General features: G+C 41.3%; 1 pseudogene; it reads right to left on the bottom strand.

Annotated features, from left to right (window-relative positions):
* Positions 1 to 2488: 2488 nt before the first annotated feature.
* Positions 2489 to 2607, bottom strand: LOC121285370 (annotated as a pseudogene).
* Between the last annotated feature and the right edge of the window lie 16824 nt (positions 2608 to 19431).

Raw genomic sequence — 19431 nt, 5'->3', positions numbered from 1 at the left:
TGGATGTTGCACTGCTGGATCCACACTTGGTAGAGCAGTGTCGACCTCACCATCAGCACAGGACTGGTTCCGGTCATCGCCGGCCAGCTGGATAGCTCTGTTTTCGAATTCTGTCAGAACTTTGATCTCCAGCATCCCTCCACCTGTCTGTGACCTTTCCTTCCTGTCGTGTACCAGTTTATCCTGCATGGATAGAGATGGGGAGAGTGTACCAGGATGCCTGCCGAGCCAGATGCTAAGTATGCCTGGCCTGTGTGGGTGGTTAGTGATCCCATGGACGGGATGAGGACAATGATGGTGTGTGTGTGTGTGTGTGTGTATGGGTGAGAAAGAGTGAATGGTGATGTCCCTTGCACTGGCAGTGAGTGAGGGCTCTGTGGATGTGTGATGGGTCTGTGAGTGTGTGAGTTGAGAGTGTTGAAAAGACTGACTTAGCCTGGCGGAACGGAGGAGATCATTCACCCTTTTGCGGCATTGGCGACTGTCCTTCTCTGCAGGGCATTTGCGCAGACCACCGCTGTCATCACCTCCCAAGCCTGTGGCCAAAGCGGAGGTACAGCACATCCTGCCGAGCTTCCACGGCATCCAGTAGTCACTCGAGGGACCCGTCGTTGAAGCGGGGGGCTGCAGTCATTTTCTCTTTGCTGGCCATGTCTCCTGGGCAGCGGTGGTGAGCTGGTGGCAATGAGCGCTTTGCTGACGGCTTCCTTTTAAAGATGATGGCCAGCATGATGCAACAGCGCGGTGACGGCAGGTGGGCTAATGAGAACCTGCTCACCATGGAAACGGCTTCTTTTGTGGGAGTGAATAAATAATGAGGCAGGCTTGGGATGATACGGTGTGAAAACCCACCATTTTACCCTACCCACCATAAAACTCCACCCGCTACAACACAGTGCAATTTTAGGAAAATCCCACCCAGAGTTAACGTTTCCAGTCTGTATGACTCTTCTTCAATAGTCTTGTTCTGCTAAAATTAAAAAAGTTGCATTAGGAACATTAAGAGTTTGCTACTCGGAAATTGAAAGTCGTGCCACATCTTTTATGGTTGCAAATGAAACGGTAACAGAAAAAATATGGCACAATTTGGGGAAAAGGGGAGTTATTACATACACTCTCAAAGAGTGAAGCAGCCATCTCAGCAAAACCAACAGGAGCAAACTATAAGTATTGCTCCAGAAAATTGGAAAGTCTACAAAGAACCATTGTCTCCTTAATGACTGGATATATTCTTACCAACAGCAAAAGCGCACTGTAATTTTCATTATACGTCTGGAAAATTCTATCCATTTTTTTAATTTTGAGTGACAATAGAGTAACTGTACTGTAATGATCCATTACAGAATATGACAGAACTGTATAAAAATGAACTCTTTGTTGACACATGGTTAACCACATGATCCTCCTCCATTGCTTCTCCACTGTTGTCCAGCTAAGCAGGACTGCTCTCACCTGGTTCCGTTCTTACCTACCTAATCATAGGCAGTGTATCACTTGCTACAGCTTCTCTTTCCAATCCCATACCATTATTTCTGATGTCCCCCAATGGCTCACTCCTATTTCTCATTGACCTGTTGCCTCCTCTCTGATATCATCTAAAAGCACAGCATTAATTTTCACAGGTATATGCTCGACCTCATCACCAGCACTCTCAACTCTTCCACTGTTGCTAAATTATTAGACTGCATATCTGACATCTTTTACTGAGTGAGCAGAAATTTCGTCCATTTGAGTATCGGTTAGACTGTAGCCATTGTTTTCTATGCCCACTGCAAACTCCGTTTCCTAGCTATCAACTCCAAGCCTCTCCCTGTCTATAGTCTGACACTAAACCAGTCTGTTCAAAGCCTTGGTGTCACATTTGATCCTGAGATGAGCTTCTACCCCAAATCCACACTGTCACCAAGACTGCCTAATTTCACCTCTGTAACATCACAGCCTTCACTCCTGTCTCAGCTTGTCTGCTTCTGAAATCCTCCTTCATGCCTTTGTTACCTCTGGGGCCACATCTTCCATGGCCTGCTCGCTGACACATAAAATGATGTGGGGTAACGTCAGGTGTGTCTCCCGACATCACCCTGCATCATTTAGATTTTCAGTTCAGCGGGCGCACAGCTGACTGCACCCTCGCTGATTAGTACTTGCAGTTTTCAAGCATTACACAAGCTTTTTTTTCATTTGTTCATGGGATGTGGGCATTGCTGATAAGGTCAGCAATTATTGCTCACCCTCAACCACCCCTGGTCAGAAGGCAGTTACAAGTCACATGTAGGCAGACCCTTTCCCCGCCAAAGGGAGGCTAGTGAACCAGATGGGTTTATATAACAATCGGCAATGGTTTCATGGCCTTTTAATTCCAGATTTTTATTGAATCCAAATTTCACCACCCACTGTGGTGGGATTCAAACCCAGGTCCCCAGAGCACTACACTGGGTCCCCAGAATACCAGTCCAGCGATAATAACCTTCTCTCCTCCCCCCTTTTTTAAAGCCTACTGCACCTGGTATTCCCAGGCAGTCTCCCATTCAAGTACTAACCAGGCCAGAATCTGCTTAGCTTCTGAAATCAGACAAGATAGGGCATTTTCAGACTAGTGTGCCTGTAGGCAAAGAGTTTGGTTAAATTGGCTGAAAAAGTGGATTTTCTAGCAGCGGTGGGTTTCAAACCCATTCCTCCATAGAGACTGGAGCCTAAATCGCATGCCTTAGATCATTCAGCCACACTAACACTGCGAAAGGTACTTATAAACCAACCTCTGACATGACTCAGCTTTGAACTGGTTGCTATGGCCGCAAGGCAGAGAAGTAACCACTATACTATCATGGTGCCATAAACCAAATGTGCATGTGCATTTAAATTGGCATTTTTTAGACAGAAGAGAGCGTTCAAAGTGACCCAAAGGGAAACCACCTATAACTTAGGCAGTAGTGGTATTCAAGTCCATGTCTCTACAAAGACAAGGATCTGACATTGGCAACTTAGACTGCTCAGCCATGCTACCACAAAAAAAAGCCTACTTCACCTGGAATTCCATCCAAGTACTAAACAGGCCTGGGTCTGCTTAGCTTCCAAGATCAGATGCTTCCAGACTAGTATGTCCGTAGGCAAAGTCAGCACCTCCAACAATGCAGCTGTCAGCCCTGCACTGGTGTGTCAGCTTTGACATTTATGTTCAAGACCTAGAGTGAGACTTGGACCTACAAACTTCTGACTCAGAGGCAAGAGTGCTACCCACTGAGCCACAGCTGCATGTGCTTCCCTAAATATCCTTGGATACATCTCATCCGGTCTTAGTGCTTTATTAACTTTACCAACAGACAGCCTATCTGATATTCCCTTATTATCAATTTTAAACCCTTCAAGTGTCTGAATTACAACATCTTTCACCATGACCTAGGCAGCATCTTCTTCACTGGTAAAGGCAAATACAAGGTATTCATTTAATACCTCAGCTATGCCGCTGCCTCCATCTTTAAGTCTCAATTTTGGTCTCTAATTGAAGATTTTGGGGCTTTCTACTTGTGCTGCAATAATAGCTGAGACATTGACCACAATAATCTGCATCACAAGTGTTATCATGGAGTTAGCTACCACTTCCACGCTGGGAAGGATAGTTTGTTGTCACCTCTGCAAAAGGCAAGATTGCAGATGAGCTCTTCTGCCAAGTACTCAGATGAGGACATTGATGGGAAGGATGGGCTCCAAGGTCTGCGCAAAGTCCTGTGACAATTTGGAGCTGAGCTCCTCCATGCTCCTTGAAAGTGACAGCAGGCCCTGTGGCAGACCTATCAATGCACCAAACATTTCAGTGTGCATGCCCATCAGTGTTCTCCTGTATGCCATCCTGTTTAAGTCTTCATCTGAGCACTGAGCACAATGCATTTGGGACCATGGCTTCCGGAGAGATGGAAAACAAACTACCCTTTCTCCATGATCTGGCTGCAACCCACTCAGGCCCATGACTCAGTACTACACCCTAAAGTTCACCCAGCTATTATCTGAGCTGGTAGCTGTGGTTGTCAGATCAAGTAATGGTGCTTCTTCATTAGAGGGTCGGTGTGACTTTTACCCATCATGATGAGACTGTACTTGCTGGCTATATGGCAGTTCCTGAGCATCAGAAAATGGAAATCAGAAAGGGAGAGCTGGGCTGAAGGAAGTAGGGAATAGGAAGGGCAGTGTTAAATGCTCCATGGTCATACTATCTGCAACATTCACTTCATGCCAAATAGCAGAATGAGGGTGAGAGGGGATTTATAACACAGGAACATACCTTCAACCTGAAAGCCCTTGACAATGCTGGATGCAACAGCCCCATGATGCAGAACACTGTCTTCTCCAGAAGGCTCGGGAGATACAGACATGCCTGTCTCCTGACAGTTCTCTGCAGCTCTCTGCGGTTATCCTACAAGACAGAGAGGAATGTCAGTGAGTGTGGCGCAATGTGTTTGAGTAATGTGTAGCTGAATAGCTGGAGCTGTTTCGAAACAGTAAGAGGTGGGTGTGAGTCTGGCAGCTTTGGTAAGTGTGTGAGGGTGAAGTGGAATCTCTGAATGAGCCCTGGTTGCTGATGGGTGAATGAGGGTGTGTGGTGCATTAAGTAGCATGAGATGTTGGTGGTGCAGGGGGTCCTTTGAAGATGCTTTCTCTGATTTTGACCACCCATGTGAGGTCATTGAACTTTTTCTGACACTGCAGCCAGGTCCTCAGGACCAGACTCCAGGAATTAACATCCCTAGCTATCTACTTCCTTTCCCTTCCTAGGATGACCATTTAGGGCCTCCTAGCCCCTGTGGAAACATAGCATCTCTCCTACTTTCCACCTCCCTCATTAAGGCCTTCAGCATCTGAAAACATAGTGATCCATTTGATGTGCTTTACTTTCCAGTGACTGTTGCAGCATCACAAAAACAAAAACAGAATTACCTGGAAAAACTCAGCAGGTCTGGCAGCATCGGCGGAGAAGAAAAGAGTTGACGTTTCGAGTCTTCATGACCCTTCGACAGAACTTGAGTTTGAGTCCAAGAAAGAGTTGAAATATAAGCTGGTTTAAGGTGTGTGTGTGGGGGGCGGAGAGAGAGAGAGAGAGAGAGAGAGAGGTGGAGTGGGGGTGTGGTTGTAGGGACAAACAAGCAGTGATAGAAGCAGATCATCAAAAGATGTCAACAACAATAATACAAAAGAACACATAGGTGTTAAAGTTAAAGTTGGGGATATTATCTAAACGAATGTGCTAATTAAGAATGGATGGTAGGGCACTCAAGGTATAGCTCTAGTGGGGGTGGGGAGAGCATAAAAGATGTAAAAAAATAAATAATTTTTTTTTTCTTTTTCTCTTTTTATAATGGAAATAGGTGGGAAAAGGAAAATCTATATAATTTATTGGGAAAAAAAAGAAAAGGAAGGGGGAAACAGAAAGGGGGTGGGGATGGGGGAGGGACCTAAAGTTGTTGAATTCAATATTCAGTCCGGATGGCTGTAAAGGGCCTAGTCGGAAGATGAGGTGTTGTTCCTCCAGTTTGCGTTGGGCTTCACTGGAACAATGCAGCAAGCCAAGGACAGACATGTGGGCAAGAGAGCAGGGTGGAGTGTTAAAATGGCAAGTGACAGGGAGGTTTGGGTCATTCTTGCGGACAGACCGCAGGTGTTCTGCAAAGCGGTTGCCCAGTTTACGTTTGGTCTCTCCAATGTAGAGGAGACCACATTGGGAGCAACGAATGCAGTCGACTAAGTTGGGGGAAATGCAAGTGAAATGCTGCTTCACTTGAAAGGAGTGTTTGGGTCCTTGGACAGTGAGGAGAGAGGAAGTGAAGGGGCAGGTATTGCATCTTTTGCGTGGCAATGGGGTGGTGCCATAGGAGGGGGTTGAGGAGTAGGGGGTGATGGAGGAGTGGACCAGGGTGTCCCGGAGGGAGCGATCCCTACGGAATGCCGATAAGGGGGGTGAAGGGAAGATGTGTTTGGTGGTGGCATCATGCTGGAGTTGGCGGAAATGGCGGAGGATGATCCTTTGAATGCGGAGGCTGGTGGGGTGATAAGTGAGGACAAGGGGGACCCTATCATGTTTCTGGGAGGGAGGAGAAGGCGTGAGGGCGGATGCGCGGGAGATGGGCCGGACACGATTGAGGGCCCTGTCAACGACCGTGGGCGGAAAACCTCGGTTAAGGAAGAAGGAGGACATGTCAGAGGAACTGTTTTTGAAGGTAGCATCATCGGAACAGATGCGACGGAGGCGAAGGAACTGAGAGAATGGGATGGAGTCCTTACAGGAAGCGGGGTGTGAGAAGCTGTAGTCGAGATAGCTGTGGGAGTCGGTGGGTTTGTAATGGATATTGGTGGACAGTCTATCACCAGAGATTGAGACAGAGAGGTCAAGGAAGGGAAGGGAAGTGTCAGAGATGGACCACGTGAAAATGATGGAGGGGTAGAGATTGGAAGCAAAATTAATAAATTTTTCCAAGTCCCGACGAGAGCATGAAGCGGCACCGAAGTAATCATCGATGTACTGGAGAAAGAGTTGTGGAAGGGGGCCGGAGTGGGACTGGAACAAGGAATGTTCCACATACCCCATAAAGAGACAGGCATAGCTGGGGCCCATGCGGGTACCCATAGCCACACCTTTTATTGGGAGGAAGTGAGAGGAGTTGAAGGAGAAATTGTTCAGCGTGAGAACAAGTTCAGCCAGACGGAGGAGAGTAGTGGTGGATGGGGATTGTTCGGGCCTATAAAAAGAGAAAAAGAAAAAAAAAAAATTATTTATTTATTTATTTATTTATTTATTTTTACATCTTTTATGCTCTCCCCACCCCCACTAGAGCTATACCTTGAGTGCCCTACCATCCATTCCTAATTAGCACATTCGTTTAGATAATATCCCCAACTTTAACTTTAACACCTATGTGTTCTTTTGTATTATTGTTGTTGACATCTTTTGATGATCTGCTTCTATCACTGCTTGTTTGTCCCTACAACCACACCCCCACTCCACCTCTCTCTCTCTCTCTCTCTCTCTCTGCCCCCCACACACACACCTTAAACCAACTTATATTTCAACCCTTTCTTGGACTCGAACTCAAGTTCTGTCGAAGGGTCATGAGGACTCGAAACGTCAACTCTTTTCTTCTCCGCCGATGCTGCCAGACCTGCTGAGTTTTTCCAGGTAATTCTGTTTTTGTTTTTGTTTTGTATTTCCAGCATCCGCAGTTTTTTTTGTTTTTATCACTGTTGCAGCATCTTTTGTTTCATGAGTGCAGCTCTCCTTTAAGAGGGGAAGACTGCTAATACCTGGCCCCCTGTTGAGTGTGTAGCAGTCAGCGGTGCATTTCATAATGGATTGCATTTTGATGAACAGGCAACACGAAGCTTGCATGCTGCCTGTGTCAATGAGACCAAGCACGGGATAATAATTCCTCGCAATCTCCAAGCCCTAAAACTTGCTTACCAAATATTTCCCCAGAATGTTTTAACTTTACAACCTTTGCTAGTTAATCCTATCCCAATAAATACTTCTGTCACGGCCATGAACACAAACTTTTAAAAAATAGAAATTTGATGTCCAGCATTATAATGAAATGAGAATACCTTAATGAAACATCACAGAGTCTCTACAGGTTTCAAACATCGCCACATATAATCATCATGTAACAGGAAAAATCCTGTATCCAGTAGAGTGGAGAAGTATCTGATGAATATAATATCTGATCACATCTCTTTTCATCAGGAGAACAAACAAGGCAGGCACCATAAAGTTTTCCAACTTGCAGTTTGTTACAATCCCCACGAAGACCGATCATTTTTAAAAAGAGACTTGAACTTCCAGTTGATAGCTGAAAGAAAGAATGACGTGACAAGATTTCACTTTTAAAACTTTTCCTGTAACAGTTGACTGAAAGCACTAGTTGTAGGCAACTTATACTTTAAATTGCAGAGAGGAACATTCCCCTATTATTATTCCTACACATTGCACTCTCCACAAAATTACAGTCCTTATAACAAACAGTGGGCAGTTGCTACCAGCTTCTAATGGGTTCCCGCATCCCCACTTTAACGAGTAGTTACTTTGAATGACCATCTCCTGGTGTTTTCTTCAGTTTTCAGAGATTTTCTTAAAACAACCACCAGCAGTAAAGCTGTTCCAGTGATAAGCCCAGTTGTTAATGTTTTATCCCAGTCATGCCAGAACAAATCTCTTGGAATCTGTTGAAGGTTGCAGGCTGCAGCTCTCCAACTAGAGACTGTCTCCCTCCCACATTCTGTGATAGCTCACAAAGTCAAGCAACCTTTTGTTTCTTCTGATCACACAGACCCTCTGCTGTCTGTCTGTGATATTTGTAGAGAAGCCTGTAACCTGATCTAAAAAATTGCTTCCTCTGCCATCTTCCCCATCATAACGTGAAACACATTAACCTTGTTTGTAGGTAGAAATGCTTACTAGCTACCCTTGACCCCAACTCCCTGTCATCTTGAAAGTAAATGAAAAGTTTACAGCATGACTATTTACAACCCAATACCTGTGATGCCTTTCTGGGACAATGGGAGACTCCAAGTCTATGCATTGCAACCTGCTATTTCACCAAATGTGAATATCTTCCACATTCTTCTCAGTAAAATAATCTAAGCCTTCCTTTGATTTCTAACAATCAAACCATCCAGGCTTACTGTCAGGCAGAATGTAGAATAGATCACATGACCATTTCATCTACCCTAAATTTAAAACTACAGTCCCAAGATATAATAATCCTATAAACCTCATAATTGTAACAATGTACACCAATAAGTTTTCTTAAATGAGGAAATAATTTTAACAACCTTGCAGCGTAGGTTTATTATGAATCCAACACCAATAAAGGACCTTTAATTGCATCAGTTTTCCAATGGTTTTTCCATTCTTCTTGCCCTCTTTTTGGCACCCCTCATTGTGGTGACTAATTTTGTGACAGATTCTTGGAAGTTCTCTGTTATGAGTTCAAGCCTTCTAGGAATTTCAACGGAAAATGGTGCATTTAAGACACCGGAATATGGGAGATGCATGGGGTCTCTAGAGAGGCTGAAGCACAACATCATGGGAACCAGGATGGTCCTGTGTGAATTGGAACTGAAATGCGCTGGGAAATTTTACAGACTGTTTGTACAGAGCACTACTTTGCTGTCATGAAGCCAATGCAGTATTCAAAAATTAAAACTTTTATTATCCTCATTATACATGAGCTGGTACTGTTCTGTGCATGTTCACTTTGTTTAATTTCATTGCATTAATTTAGTCATTTCATAAAGAATCTGAGCTTGAGATGTGCTGTATCCAGATTAGCTTGGTGAACAATAAATTATAGTGGGCATGTACAATCTAGGATTGTGTGTGCTATGGACTATGAGCTCTCTCAAACTCAGAAAATTGAGACTAGAATGAGAATAATTTGTGTCAGACAGTAACAATGGAGACCAAGATCAGGTACTTCTTTCATTTAAGATAAACAATATGATACTCAGAGGTAGAATATGTAAAAAGAATGAATTTGAAGAAATCTTTTGGTTAAATTTCTAATGATGATGTGCACCATTCTGAATATTAATCATATAAAACATTAGAATGCGAGCTAAAATAATGAAGTTGTATAAAAAAGGAAATTATAATATGTATTTGTTTTGATTTTGAATATTTGTGAAATCTGATGTAAAGTGGATATGTTATTAGTAGATATATTATAGTGTTATTGCACATTATGTATATGTGTGTATGTATTTGTATAACTGAAAATTTGATATTCCTTTCAAAATAAAATGCTCTTAATATAGTAATGTGATACTAAAAGATGGCCAGAACCACCATTTTCCCTTACTGTTTCTCCAAGTCATATTTAGATGCTTTGAAAAAGCACTATCATGTTGTTGACCAGGAAATTAGGGTCTAATATGGATAAAGAACACATTATTTATACTAAAGCCTTACTTTTTGGTTAAAGAGATGACGCTTGGTGTAGTTGCCGTTTTTGATGTTCATTTGTTCATTTTATAGAACATAAAGAACGGCATTTAGAGGTGAGATGACCTGCTGTATTGTCTGTTATTGTAATAATCCCAATAAAATAGTTACTTAAATCTATATGGTTTATTTAGACTACATTGTCGCCACCTCTGCTAAATGAGCAGAATGCGCGATGAAGAACAATCGATAAACTTTTCAACAAAAAAGACGACAATATTTATGTCCAATGTTGCCATCAGTGGTTATCCGGCCGTCCTCATTTGTGAACAAAAGTGTATAACTCTTTACTTTCTAGTATATATGTATAGACAGATGGTTTGGTTGGAACACTAATGTAGAGCAGAAAGGCTTGTTGCAATGCTAAAAAATGCATGTTTTGCAAACTTTTTTTGTAGCGTAAAAATCCATTCCACGTTTTCTCTCTGACTTTAGCACCGTCTGGTTATTCAATGTGATTGCTTGTTTGCAAATGGATATTTCTGGCTGACCCTGTGTAGATACTGTATATGTTAAAGATCAAGATTAAACGCCAAGCAAGCCGGTTGAAAATATTGCAATATTGCGTTCCACTTGATCCGCTGCATGGCATTGACTGTACAGTAGTTCCTTAAAATATTTTCAAGATTGCTGAAACTTGTCAAGTATAACACACAATTGGGACCCACAAGTCTTTACTACTTATAACTCTACCGTTTACACAAATGTTAGTTTAGCTCTTACCCCTTGGTGAGATGTGAAAATGTGTGGATGAACATCTTGAAGATTGTTGATCATCGGTTGAATTGTTTTTTTTAAAATTCCGTGGCTAAATAAATGCAAATATTGCTTCGCGCCGCTCCTTCGGCTTGTGAGATTTAAATTATAGGCATCATGTTGGAAAGAGGTCTGTAATTTCTGTGCTTATAGATAATTGATGGGACCAGTCTATTAATTATTGCAGCTACATGTTAGTACTCTAAAGGAATCTGTTTCTCCGAGAGCGAAGGTCGATTACTAGCTATCTGCAATTCAAAGTGAGTAAACTAAGCTCGTGAACAAATTATCTGGAGAATCTTTAGGCACTGGTCATTTTCATCGTTGCCGAGTTTAAATAGACGGGAAAATATGTTGTGGTTCTTCACATCTGTCCTATTTAGGATAAATGACAATTGTGACGAGTTTTAAAGTGTTAATGAATCTAATTGAATTAGTTGCCACAAATAATTTAACATAGATTATAGTGATTTCACTTTCCATTATATATTAGAATATTAACAAGAAAGAAATAATTTGCGTTTATTCAAAGCCCTTCTGACCTCACGATGCCTCAAAGCACTTTGCTGCTAAATGACAAGTGGTCACTGCTGTGGTTTTGGGAAAGGCAGCAGTTAATTTGCGCACAGTAAGATCGCAGGAAAAGCAGTCTGACCATGTTGATTTTTGTCCTGCCCCCACAGGTCTAATTTTGGTGGCTTTGGTTGATGGATAAATATTAGCCAGGACACTGGAGAACGCCCTGCTGTCCCTTGAATAGTGCCATAGTATATTTCGGATGCACCTGAGAGCTTAGATAAGGTTTAGTTTAACACTTTGACCCTTGATTCGGAAGAGTCAGCATGGACTTGTTAAAGGAAAATCGTTTCTAACTAACTTGATGGAGTTTTTTGGTGAGGTATCAGAAATGATTGATGAGGGCAAGGCCGTTGATGTAGTGCATATGGACTTCCAAAAGGTATTCGATATAGTGCCACACAACAGACTTGTGAGGAAAGTCATAGGTCATAGAATAAAGGAGACAGCAACAACGTGGATACAAAATTGGCTGAGGGATAGGAAACAGAGAGTAATGGTTAATGAGTATTTTTTGGGCTGGACCAAGGTTTGTAGTAGAGTTCCCCAGAGGACAGTATTGGCACCCTTGTTTTTCCTGATATATAAAAAATCTAGATCTTGGTGTGCAGGGGACAATTTCAAAGTTTGCAAATGTCACAAATCTTGGGAGAATTATAAACTATGAGAACAGTGTAGAACTTCAAAAGGACATTAACACATTGATGGAGTGGGCAGATAGGTGACAGATGAAGTTCAATGCGGAGAAGTGTGAGGTGCTACACTTTGGTACAAAGAACATGGAGAGACAATATAAAATAAAGGATTTGCAGGAGCAGAGACCTGGGTATATAAGTACATAAATAAGTAAAGGTGGTAGGACAGGTAGGGAGCTGTTTCTAAAGCATACAGTATTCTAGGTTTCATTAATAGGGGCATAGAGTACAAAAGCAGGGAGATTGTGATGAACTTATATAAGACACTGGTTAGACCTTAGCTGGAATATTGTGTACAGTTCTGGGTGCCACACTATAGTGAAGACATTGGAGAAAGTGCAGAAGAGGTTTACCAGAATGGTTCCAGGGGTGAGACACTTCTGCTATGAGGAAAGATTGGAGAAGTTGGGACTGTTTTCCTTGCAGAGGAGAAGGCTAGAAGAGACTTGATAGAAGATTTCAAAATCACGAGGGGCCCGGACAGAGTAGATAGGGAGAAACTGCTCCTGCTCGTAAACAGATCGAGAACCAGAGTATAGTGTTAAAGTAAAACAAAAACAGAATTACCTGGAAAAACTCAGCAGGTCTGGCAGCATCGGCGGAGAAGAAAAGAGTTGACGTTTCGGGTCCTCATGACCCTTCTGTCGAAGGGTCATGAGGACTCGAAATGTCAACTCTTTTCTTCTCCGCCGATGCTGCCAGACCTGCTGAGTTTTTCCAGGTAATTCTGTTTTTGTTTTGGATTTCCAGCATCCGCAGTTTTTTTGTTTTTATATAGTGTTAAAGTGTTTTACAAAGGAAGCAAATGAGAGGTGAGAAAAATATTTTTCACACAGCGAGTGGTTCGGGTTTGGAATACATAGCCTGGAAGGGTGGTGGAGGCAGGTTCAATTGAGGCATCCAAGAGGGCATTGGATGATTATCTAAATAGAAACAATGTGCAGGGTTACGGGGAAAAGGCAGGAGATTGGCACTAAGTTAAAATGCTCAGAGAGCCGATGCAGACACTATGGGCCGAATGGCCTCCTTCTACACCGTAACAACTCTATGAACCTGTTGTTCTGAGCATCTCCGAAAGAAGAGCATGGCATCCTTTTAGTGCTGCAGCATGCATTATGTGCACAGGATCCTGCAGTGGGGCTTAAACCCTCATCCTTATATCTCAAATGATGTTAATGAGCCAAGGCTAATACTCAAATGTAAAATTTATTTGGTAGCAGGTAAATAATGTTGAAACTCCGACCAAAGTATTTGGATACATTTTCTTTAACGAATGAGTAAGCCACACAATACATTTGTAATAATGAATAGGCAGTCACGGTAGACCATTGCAAGAGGAGTACAGTTACAATAGAGCTTCTGACTAAGCATTGAGTGGACCTGAAAATATCTGATTTAATTATTGGAACTGCATTCACCATGCCGATTTGTGGTTGAGCAATACCGGAGCAGTCATCACAGCGAGTCACCTCTGAAATATGGTAGCTGCAGTGTAGTAATGTGATTTCATGTGGCAGCGCTTTAACAAGAGTCTCACATTTAAAAAATACCTCCCCATGATTGTGTACAGTTAAAAAATATCTTGTATTATCCAATTGGCTCATTACGCATATAAAATGGGAATTTAGCTGGAATTACCTGGTGATTTTTCTTAACTAGAAATAAATGGAAAGTAAATTATTTTTGATAGAAATAGTAATATTTATAACAACAGACAGATATGGAAAATTCGGGAAACGAACTGTTGAGTGTAATGGTGCATTGTTCAAAACACTGGTTAGAAGTAGAATGCTCTTATTTGATTAATAAGTACATGAATCTACAAAGTATTTCTAAAAAAATGATGTCAGCGACTGCAAATTACCTTTATGTTAGTAATAAAAAAACACATACATAAATCTAAAGCCGGAAACAAAAGCTTGCTTTTTGTTTTAAATTATATTTTTGTGCTGGGGATTGAATTGCTTTCACTTTAGGCATCCGGTGTCAGCATCAAACACTTCCAGGTCTGAATTAAAGCTTCGCTCGATTTTGCACGAGATGACTGGTTCCTCTACTTCCCACACTACATGCATGGCCTCTCTGACTGAGCTACCAATTAGTACCGAATTAGACAGTTTTGTGCTACACGTCGGTGCCAAATGGATCCTGAATGGAGACTGCCCAAACTCCCTTTAGCCAGGGCCCTTATAAACTCATTACATCTGACAGCACTGGATTTGAGTTTAGGTGCCAGAGGTGAAAGGTCAATGCCTAATCAACTAGACCAACCCTTACCCAGTAAACTTCACATGTTTCGTGAACATATGTTGTTTGGGAAATGAATTGACAGGTTAATGCTTCCTGGCTGTTTTACTTTAAGTGTTTAATATGCCTCAGAAAGGAAAGGTCGGTACATTCTCGCGCCTATGGGTATCCCAGCCTGGTTTGATAGGTAACACTTCATTTGAGATTACGTATATAATACAAAATAATTTGTGGGCCCAAATTGACGATTGGCGAGTGAAATAAACACACGTTCCTATTTGCGAGCCAGAACCCATTATTTGGGATGAACTGTACTACAACGATTAAAGCATGCAAATGTGAGCCAATACTTGCACAGAAAGGAGGCAAAGACATTTGTTTAAGACGGAATATAAAACGCGAAGCAGATCAGACCTTGTTCACCTCATTTACTCCAAAATCACGTTGTTTTCGATTCCAACGATTCATTTCTCTCTAAAAGTTATGAAGATCCGCGAAATCTTCTTACAGTTTAATGATGCACTCGGGCATCTTGGTAGCACACATAATAGGCCCAAGGTTAAACGAACGGCAGTGCTCTGGAAATATTATGGTATCATTTCTCTGTAATTCTACCAATAGGTCGCATCCGACAACGTATACCCGATTATTTAATTTATTTTCACAATTTGTGCTAGGAACATGCAGAAACATTCCAACCCCACGCTTATGAACTTCTGTTAAATAAACGTTTGGAAGTTCATTAAGAGACGCATATATACATGATTTTCAGGTGACTGGCTTTTTAAAATGTATCCATCATAAGGCTTACATCAATTAGCGCCTGGCACATCGAGATTCAACGCATTTGTCTTTGCAAAAGGAGAATGGGGATGTGAAACTTATTACTTTGCATTTAGCAGATATTAAACTGATTGTCGGGAAGAACTTGGTTATATTAAGTACACTAACACAGTAAAATTTAGATTAATCCATACACGATCAGAATATACTGGATTCAAAATATGAGTTCAACCCTCTGCTCTATAAAAAGCAAACACATCTCTTAAAGAAAATGGTTATACTAAGTAAAACTTAACTGCCAAACCTTTCTTACAAACTCAAAACAAAAACAGAATTACCTGGAAAAACTCAGCAGGTCTGGCAGCATCGGCGGAGAAGATAAGAGTTGACGTTTCGAGTCCTCATGACCCTTCGACAGAACTTTCTTACAAACTTCCGCACGTTTAGTTCTGTCTTTGAAATACCTGAAGTAAAAAAGTCAACAGGTAACTAGAGAGGAATCAATCTTTGCCAATTGGCGCTACATGAATTGTATTGCCTGAGTTTAGCCCTGCATGGATTATTGAAATAGAAATTATGCAAACAGAACATTTGCTCAGTCTAAGTTTGATTCAGCTAAGTAACTAACAGAATGGACAGGCCAGTTCTGCTTATCCTGTACTTCATGTTCTATTTTCTTCAGCTTTACCGATTTTAATGAAATATTATATGTACTGATTTTACATATTGACCCATTTAGTCCGTAGTTGACATCCAGTTTTTAACCAAGCTGAAAATATTCTGGTAAATTAGGATTGTGCTCCTTAGGGCATTCCTCTAGGCTGGACAATTTCTGTGCCTAATGCTATGCAATATCATAACCAATCCCAGCAGCAGAGGCAGATACTGCAATTAACTCTTGCTGCTCGGCTGCCACAATGCAACATGCCTATAACAAATTAACCTTTTCACCGTCCTGGCAGATTACATAGTCATTTTCATAATGGTTATTTTTTGCAGAACGAATCTAAAATTGAATAATCAGCCACAAGATAGCCGATTGATTGTTTTAGAAACTATTTTGGAGGAGGAATAAAGTATAACAGGGCGTTTATAACCATTATCTTAGCAACGTCGTCCTGAATCTCAGCCCCAATACGACTTACGACAAGTAAACGTCACGCACACAAATATGTTTCAAAGGGCTAAGTGGAGCGATTTAACGAAACACGTGCCCGAGATTAGTATCATAAGGAACAGCGTTGATATGACAATGTACAGCACTGCTTTCAGCTATGTCCATTCTGTTAATTACTTAGCTGAATCAAACTTAGACTGAGCAAATGTTCTGTTTGCATAATTTCTATTTCAATAATCCATGCAGGGCTAAACTCAGGCATGTAATTTGCAGAACGAATCTAAAATTGAATAATCAGCCACAAGATAGCCGATTGATTGTTTTAGAAACTATTTTGGAGGAGGAATAAAGTATAACAGGGCGTTATACTCATGTAGCGCCAATTGGCAAAGATTGATTCCTCTCTAGTTACCTGTTGACTTTTTTACTTCAAGTATTTCAAAGACAGAGCTACAAATAGAAAGCAAATTGTTAACTATAATTTTAAATGCTCGCACAATATTGAAATCGCTGTTGTTCAACTGCTCACTGTTAGACGAATATATGCCAATTAAAACATGTCGCCGCTGTTGATATTTATTTTCTCGTTGCCAGTATCATTAAAAACACAACATGCCTAGTTTGTTGAAGACGGAAAAGTTCGGAAATATCAAGCGCTGGATCAGAAGCATTTCGCTTTACTTAGAATTGCATTGTATAAGAGTGTTAAACGGAAATTTAAACGGTATTTCTGTTTTTGTTTTGGATTTCCAGCATCCGCAGTTTTTTGTTTTTATCAGAGTGTTAAACGGGACTGAAGTCACTTCGATTCGATACATTTTTATGAAGACCACGTAATGAAATTATTTCATACTGCACTGTTATCGACTGTAACCTACAGAGCTAGTGTGATAGGTAACTTGTCATTAGTGGGATTGGATTTCCCCAGTTTACTGTAAGCACATGAAGTGTTTACGACAAACAAGTGTTAACACACATAATGTATTTAATTATATCGCTTAACTCGAACCGATTTGATTTCTGTCAACAAGTTGAATTTCTGGCCTCCTAAATTTACTTGGAGCACATGAACGTGCAAATGATTACTGAGGAGCACAATATAACAACTAATTATTCAAGGAGTGCCTCAGTCCGGTGACAATTGCAATGTAGATAAGCACCAATGTAAACAAGCGACAAACGTTGTTGATCAACACTCAGCGTATGGATGATCTGCACGTTAAACAAGCGGCGACCCAATGAGTCGCTGCTACTCAGCTTCATCGCCCTACCCATTGTTCTAATTGGCTGGAAACTGCTGCCACACCTGTCAGTTATGTTCGCTCTCGGGAACGCCCCGATAATGTTTATATTCATTAGATGTTTCTAGGGTAAAGAGATAAAGTTTAAAGAAAACGGAGAGAATATCTGATATGGATGATTTTATGAATGCTGTTGCAGTCCAGTTTGTGCCAGAGAACCTCTTTATTGGCTGCAGCATGCCTTCTATGCAGCACTGACTGAAAATGCCACTACAGCCCAAACAAAAAATACATGTTACAGAATTACCTGGAAAAACTCAGCAGGTCTGGCAGCATCGGCGGAGAAGAAAAGAGTTGACGTTTCGAGTCCTCATGAACCTTCAACAGAGAACGTTCTGTTGAAGGGTCATGAGGACTCGAAATGTCAACTCTTTTCTTCTCTGCCGATGCTGCCAGACCTGCTGAGTTTTTCCAGGTAATTCTGTTTTTGTTTTGGATTTCCAGCATCCGCAGTTTTTTGTTTTTAAAAAATACATGTTTCCTGCTCCAACATGTACGTCCCATCTGTATATATAATCTGTGCTGTAACCAGTTTATGATTGTATGATGCTAAATGATATGTTTTTATTGCAGCAAACGAAATTTAGAATAACCTAGTTAATCTTTCAATCCATCATAATTTAGGGCGCGGTTAGCTCAGTTGGTTAGATGGTATATGGATCAGATTAATGCCAGCAGCATGGGGTTCGAGCCCGTTCCGGCTAAGGCAGACTCAGGCCTGGATTCCCACTCTACCAGTAGTAAAAATCATGGCACTTTGCAATGGTTTAGAGAACTCAAGCAGTCGAACTTAATAATTTGGAGAAAAATTGTTATAGGGAACAAACAGCAGAATAAACAATATCAGGGCATAACCCATAAATGTTATGCCCTCAATGTTTGCCATGAACACCATAGATTAGTGACATTTTGTGCATCAGTCATAAAGTAACATTAGTTATTCATTTATGCAGTACTACAATGAACTTTGACCTTTAAGACTATCTAAAGATAAGATGTGTGCATTGCTTTAATTTGTGTATTCAAACGTTAAAAACAAATTGGTGGGAAAAGAACAAACATATATTTCATGCCTGTTATTTAAAAATCTGTACTAATACATTGATCGCAACAGAAATGGAAGAAAACTAAGGATCGATCTAGATCGTTTTGTTTTCTCATGAACTTTCAGTGAACCTGGTGCTTGGGGGTGGGATCGGTGGGATGCCTGCTATGGTTCACCCTTCTACAACCCCTTTCAGGCAGAGTAAATATTGAATAGTCCTTCCGCTCTGTGCAGAAGTAAAATTGGATATCAAACAAGTGCAAACGACTATTGTGACCCTTACAATACAGTCACAGTTACGAACAGTTTTCGTATTGTGCTAACAAAATCCCTGGCATCCCCCACCTCTTCAGGGGCTTTAGGGAATAATCAGGACTGGGATCAGAGGTATGATAACATAAAAGCGAACAATAGGCGCCTAACAGCAAGGGACAAGACAAAAGACCTGCAAGTTTATAACATGCAATCGCGCCAGGATATGCCATTTCCCGAGGCAGAACCTTCTTCAGACTCTCAAAAATACCCGATTTTAAAACCACTCTTCTGGCCTGCATGAAGCATGCGCCGCTGCTTAAAAGCAAAATAAACATTATATGCAATCAGGTTTTAGATAAAACAAGTATTTTCTGGGCACATTACAGTACAACGATTGCCTATTGCGAGCCACCATCAAAGAATCGCGGATTCTATATCAAAGATACCCGAGCTGATTCCCAAGGAGATCATTGTAAATTTTACGACTTCAGCAGTTCTTTGAAATGCCGCTTCTCAGGGACTCAGGGACCGCTGAGTGTTATTTTAGTGGAACTGTAATTAACACTAGGTTGTTAAGACCAAATGGCCGAAACGTTTGAGAAAAAATATAGGCATGTTCATTTGTGTCGCTACCCTCTGTGTGTTAGACAACATGTGGTTGACCTGGAATATGTACT

Source organism: Carcharodon carcharias, chromosome 12, assembly GCF_017639515.1.
Source record: "Carcharodon carcharias isolate sCarCar2 chromosome 12, sCarCar2.pri, whole genome shotgun sequence".
Taxonomy (NCBI): domain Eukaryota; kingdom Metazoa; phylum Chordata; class Chondrichthyes; order Lamniformes; family Lamnidae; genus Carcharodon; species Carcharodon carcharias.
The sequence above is the reverse complement of the archived record's forward strand: the minus strand, read 5'-3'. Positions and strand labels throughout refer to the sequence as shown.